Source organism: Tasmannia lanceolata, unplaced genomic scaffold, assembly GCF_043159265.1.
Source record: "Tasmannia lanceolata isolate RefF3 unplaced genomic scaffold, GAP_Taslan_0.1 ptg000006l, whole genome shotgun sequence".
NCBI lineage: Eukaryota > Viridiplantae > Streptophyta > Magnoliopsida > Canellales > Winteraceae > Tasmannia > Tasmannia lanceolata.
The window spans coordinates 20,849,870-20,855,954 of NW_027518683.1; the positions used below are offsets into that span (position 1 = coordinate 20,849,870).

The window sequence follows — 6,085 nt, forward strand, 5'->3', positions numbered from 1 at the left end:
AAAGCAGTCCGATCACAGATTTGTAGCTTTCCAATCAACCCGATTACTCTTGCGAAACATTCGAAACACCCAACCGTCGATTGGTTGAGATGCACCTGTATCACCGACCCAAGGTGGGGCCGGGTGTTACAAAAACCACACAATCAAAGGAATTGAAAAGAGGTCATGAAACATAAATCTATTCCTTCACTTTCCCTGTTGCCCACGTCATTCCAATCCCCTTCCCTTCCATTCCCGGCATCCAAACGGACTCCTCCTAAAGCCAAAAAGACCTCTCCTATTCTCTTCTCTGTCTTGTTTTGTTAGACGTGTGATGGTCTCTTTGCCAAGTCCTATAATTTATTTTCGGGAGTGATAAATCGACCCCCATATATCTTAAATAGACTCCCCATGTGTCTTTCTCTCTCCTCTGGGTGAGAGAGAGAGAGGAGAGAGATAGACACATGGGGAGTCTATTTAAGATATTTGGGAGTCGATTTATCACTGCCCTTTATTTTAATGGTTGTTATCACTTAAATGTAACTCATTCCACGGGAGATGCAAAAAATTATTAGTCGTCAGAAATAGAAAGAAGCATTTTTATATTCCTTTGAAAAAACAAAAAAAGATCTCTCCTATTCTCTCTTGTAATTAGTGCTCCCAACCATCATATTTTGATAATGGCACTAGTCACCATGGTTTATACTTTTCTGATTGGCTTGTGAGAGCTATTTGGGAATTCTAACAGCTTTTTACAACTAGTTAAAGAAACTGTAAACCAAGAGATGAGGGCCATTAACAAAAAATATGGTACTTATAATATTCGTGCATTCTGAAGTTAACGTCTATCTGTACAAGTAATTGCATTGACTCCACAAGTAAATAGCGTTCACTCCTAATGCATGAGATATACACTTTTCCTCTTCGCCTATATATTATCAAACAGAATGCTTTACATGAGAAAGCTCTTTAAATGACATTTTGAATCTCTAGCAAGAAATCAGCAATGTTTACCAAGATATTTCTGGTGCTTCTCCTCATCAAAATTACAGCTTCTAACAATGATGGCTTCACCTACAATGGATTCCTCAGTGCCAATCTGAGCTTCGACGGCATCGCAGGAATTACACCCAACGGTCTCTTACAGCTAACCAACAACACAAAGCAAATCAAGGGTCTTGCCTTCCACTCCATGCCTTTCCAATTTAACGATCCAACCAATGGTACTGTTTACTCCTTTTCTACTACTTTTGTCTTTGCAATTTTCGCCCCTTATCATGATTTAAGTGGCCATGGTATTGCCTTGGTCATCGCCCCCTTGAGAGATCTCTCTGGGGCTCTAGGTAGCCAATATCTGGGTCTCTTCAATTCGAGCAACAATGGAAATTCTTCTAATCATGTTCTTGCCATTGAGCTGGATACCATCAAGAACCCCGAATTTGGAGATATCAACGATAACCATGTAGGAATCGATATCAACAGCTTAAATTCTACTAACTCGGCCCCTGCAGCTTATTACAGTAATGAAAATGGTGGGATCAAGAACTTGAGCCTTATAAGTGGAGAACCAATGCAGGTTTGGGTAGAGTACAATGGTACAGATAAGAAACTTGATGTAACAATATCTCCAGTCAAGAAACCTAAACCTAATCGCCCTCTCTTGTCTTCGAAGGGTCATTATCTTTCGTCTGTCGTGTTAGAAGATATGTATGTGGGGTTTTCATCATCGACAGGATCGATTCCAACTTCTCACTATGTTCTGGGATGGAGCTTTCAGATGAATGGAAAAGCTCAAGAACTTGATATATCGCGTCTTCCTAAGCTTCCTCGGAGAGGTCCCAAAAAGAAATCGAAAGTATTGACAGTTGGGTTGCCCACAATTACAACAGTTTTCATGTTAGTGATCCTCACCAGCATTCTACTTACTGTCAGAAGGAGGATCAAATTCGCAGAGATACTCGAGGATTGGGAGCGTGAATATGGGCCACAAAGGTTCTCATACAAGGATCTATTCAGAGCAACCAAGGGCTTTAGAGGCGAAGAGCTTCTGGGCATCGGAGGTTTCGGTAGGGTGTACAAAGGTGTGTTACCTTCCTCCAAAGTCGAAGTTGCTGTGAAGAGAGTCTCTCATGAATCAAGGCAAGGGATGAGGGAGTTTGTAGCAGAGATCATCAGCATTGGAAGGCTCAGTCACCGGAACTTAGTACAGCTACTCGGATATTGCCGGCGTAAAGGAGAGCTCCTCTTGGTCTATGATTTCATGCCCAATGGAAGTCTTGACAAATTACTCTTTGATCAGCCCATTTCAGTTCTACAATGGAATCAAAGATTTCAAATCATCAAAGGAGTAGCTTCTGGGCTCTATTACTTGCATGAAGAATGGGAGCAGATTGTCATCCACAGAGACATCAAAGCGAGCAATGTTTTACTAGATCATGAATTCAATGGAAGATTAGGCGATTTTGGTCTATCGAGATTATATGATCATGGAACGGATCCTCAAACCACTCATGTGGTCGGAACTCTAGGTTATATGGCACCGGAGTTAAGCAGAACTGGCAAGGCAACGACAAGCACCGACGTGTTTTCCTTTGGGGCCTTCATACTCGAGGTTGCATGTGGAAGGAGACCAATCAATCTACGGGCGTCTGCAGAAGAAGTGGTTCTTGTTGATTGGGTGTCAGAATGTTGGAGGAGAGGCATAATTTTACAGACAAGTGATCCGAATCTGGGAACTGATTACCAGGTGCATGAAATGGAGTTGGTGTTGAAGCTTGGATTGCTCTGTTCGCATCCCGTGCCATGCACTAGGCCAAGCATGAGGCAGGTCATGCAGTTTCTAGATGGGGATGCTCCTCTACCTGATCTGTCTTCAAATAGTTTTAGAGTAAGTCCTTTAGAAGTGGGGCACAATGAAGGTTTGGATGCTTTCACCATGTCAAATCCTTTTTTGGACAGGTCAGGTGGATACTCGTCGTCCATTGGGGATTCAATCCTCTCTGGGGGTCGTTGATTCTGATGCAGATGCATCTAAGCAGTTTGAAGGTTGGACATTTCAAATCCATGATCAGACCCCTACGGACTATTGGATCAGCGAACCAACTGTCCAGATTGACAATAAAGTTTGAGTAAATGCCAGATCATATTTCCAGAAGGTTGAAAAGTCCCAGATCATCCTGATATCGGACGATGTCCAAATCTACGGTTCTTATTTACTATGAATCCAATTTTAATTAGTTTTAGTTAGTTTTTTTTGTTAATTTTTAAAGTATATTTTTTGGGTTGCTTTATTTTATTTTTATTTTGAGAGATGTAGTGAGGAGAAATATGTATTTTGTGTCCATGCGCATTTTGGTCTTTTGTTGGCCTAGCTTGCACCTGTGTGAGCCACACATGTATGCTACAAGTTTCCCACTACTTCCTATTTCAATTTCAAATCCTACTTGAAACTCTAAACCCACTATCCTAGCATTAAAGTCCCCACTTTCCCATACCCACTATCTCCTACCAAAGCTATTACTTCTCTTTACTTTCCTTTCCTTTGACTAGCCTATTCTCATAACTTCACTTTTGTAGAGATTCTCCACTACCTAGACCTCCATTGAAGCTTCATTGAAGCTCTCTTGTGTGCAAGCTTGGTTTTGAAGCTTTCTTCTTCTTTTTTGTTCTTGTCTGGTATTGTGTTCTTCCATCATAGATATTGGATTACATCTTGTGGTGATTGTTCTTCTTCTCTTTTGGTTATTGTTCTTGGTCTAGTATAAACTTTGGTTTCACTATTTGAGAAGAGGATTTTTCGGTGTTGTGAAATCTGTCTTTCTCTATATGGTATCAGAGCCACAAGGGTGGTAGTTGGTGCTTGTCAAGATTCCCTTGGTGAAGAAGTGCAATCGGTGCTTTGAAGATGGATATGAGTGGAAGAGTTAGTGGACTCGGCATTGAGTTGTTAAATCAATCAAATTACAAGATATGGAGAACACGTATGGAGTCATATCTAGTGGGAGAAGATTTAAGGGAGGTTGTTCGTGGCAATGCCGTTATAGCTCCGGAAGATACACAAGAAAATGCCGATGTATTGAAGGCGTGGATGATGAAGAATGCCAAGGCCGAATTTCTTTTGAAGCGGTCTATTTCGCATGACTTGTTTGAGCACATCATTGGGTGTAAATCGGCGAGTGTGATTTGGACTACCCTTGATGGATTGCTTAACAAGAAGAATATGGCTCGTCTACAAATGTTGGAGAATGAGTTGGCAAATACTACACAAGGTGGTCTCTCTATTTCTCAATTCTTTTTGAAGATCAAGAATCTTGTTCGGAGATTTCTTTATTGGATCCGGAAGAGCCTATTTCGGAGGCACGAATGAAGCGGCATATTATTCGTGGGTTGAAAAGAGAGTAAAATCCTTATGTTATGTCGATTCAAGGGTGGGATCAGCAACCTTCTTTGGTGGAGTTTGAGAATCTTCTTGCTTCACAAGAGTGTTTAGCTAGACAAATGGCGGGTTGTTCAATATCCGGGAGTGAAGGAGAAGCATTATTTTCAAGCAACAAGAAGCCTTCCAACAAATATAAAGAGAAGAAAAATTTTCCAAGTAAAGGTGGAGATGAAGGAGGATCATCCGTTATGGGTAATAGAAACCGAAAAGGTATCAAGTGTTACCGATGTGGTAAACTTGGGCATATACAAAAGAATTGCGGTGTCAAATTGAAGGATGGTAATGTAGCCGAAAATGTTGATGACCAAAAAAATGAAGAAGATTAGGGTAGATCTACTACGGTGGGTGCTTTGGCATCCATCAATTTTGAGGATGATTGGATTGTCGATTTCGGTTGTGGGCATCATCTTATCGACGATGAATCCAAATTCTCAAAGTTCCGAAAATATGAAGGCAACGATGCTATTATCACGGCGGACAACACTATACATTCGGTAGAGAAAGAAGGGGTCATTACCATTGGTGCTGCAAATGCGGATCCTATTACACTTTAGAGTGTGTTTCATGTTCCCGGTATGAAGAAGAATCTTTTCTTGGTCGTAAATGCGGTTGATGCGGAGAATTATATTTTGTTCGGGCCTAAGGAGGTGAAATTTCTTCGGAATATTTCAAGCTTGAAGGTTGATGTTGTCTATACCGGTAAGAGGGTTGAAGATTTATTTGTTTTATCGGCTTCAACTTTGTATGTTGATAAAATGAGTACAAATGATGGTGCTTCAATTTGGCATGCTAGATTGGGTTATATTAGCATGGATAAATTGAAGGTCATGGTGACTAAGAATCTAGTGAATGGGCTACCAAATTTGAATTTCTTTGGTAGTGGAAAGGTGTGTGAGGGTTGTCAATATAGTAAGGCACATCGTCTTCCATTTGACAAGTCTCTTTCAAGGTGTAAGGCCCCATTGGAGCTTATCCATAGTGATGTAATGGGACCTTGTAGGACACCTTCATTTTTCGGATTCCGCTATATGTTGTTATTTGTTGATGATTTTACTAGATTCACTTTGGTGTATTTTATAAGAGAGAAATCCGATGTATTGTCCAAGTTTGTTGAGTTCAAGAAGACCGTTGAAGGTGTACTTCACAAGAATATCAAGCGGTTGAGAACCGATAATGGTGGGGAGTTTACTTCCGATGAATTTTTCGCATTTTGTTCGTGAGAATGGTATCCAAAGGGATCTCACTTGTGCCTATACGCCTCAACAAAACGGAGTTGCGGAGAGGAAGATTAGGCATCTTGTGGAAACTTGTAAAAGTTGGTTATTTGCAAAGAATTTACCTAAGGCCTTATGGGCGAAAGGTATGTCTTGTGCAACTTATGTGATTAATCGGGTGCCTCTTAGTCCGATTAATATGAAGTCTCCTTATGAGTTGATGTTTGGGGTGAAGCCTAGTGTTAAGCATTTCAAGATTTTTGGTTCAATTTGCTATGTGCATGTGCCGGATGAAAAGAGAACAAAGTTGGATGCTAAGGCGAAGAAGTGTATTTTCATTGGGTATGATGAAAGGAAGAAAGGTTGGAAGTGTATGGATCCTACAGCTCACAAGTCCATTGTTTCAAGAAATGTTGTGTTTGATGAAGTCTCTTCCTATTATGGTTTGGATGGT

At 40.7% G+C, this 6,085-nt stretch overlaps 1 pseudogene; it reads left to right on the forward strand.

The window, feature by feature from the left end:
- The first annotated feature begins 968 nt into the window (after positions 1 to 968).
- On the forward strand, positions 969 to 3,289 carry LOC143880066 (L-type lectin-domain containing receptor kinase IV.1 pseudogene; annotated as a pseudogene).
- The last annotated feature ends 2,796 nt before the right edge of the window (positions 3,290 to 6,085 follow it).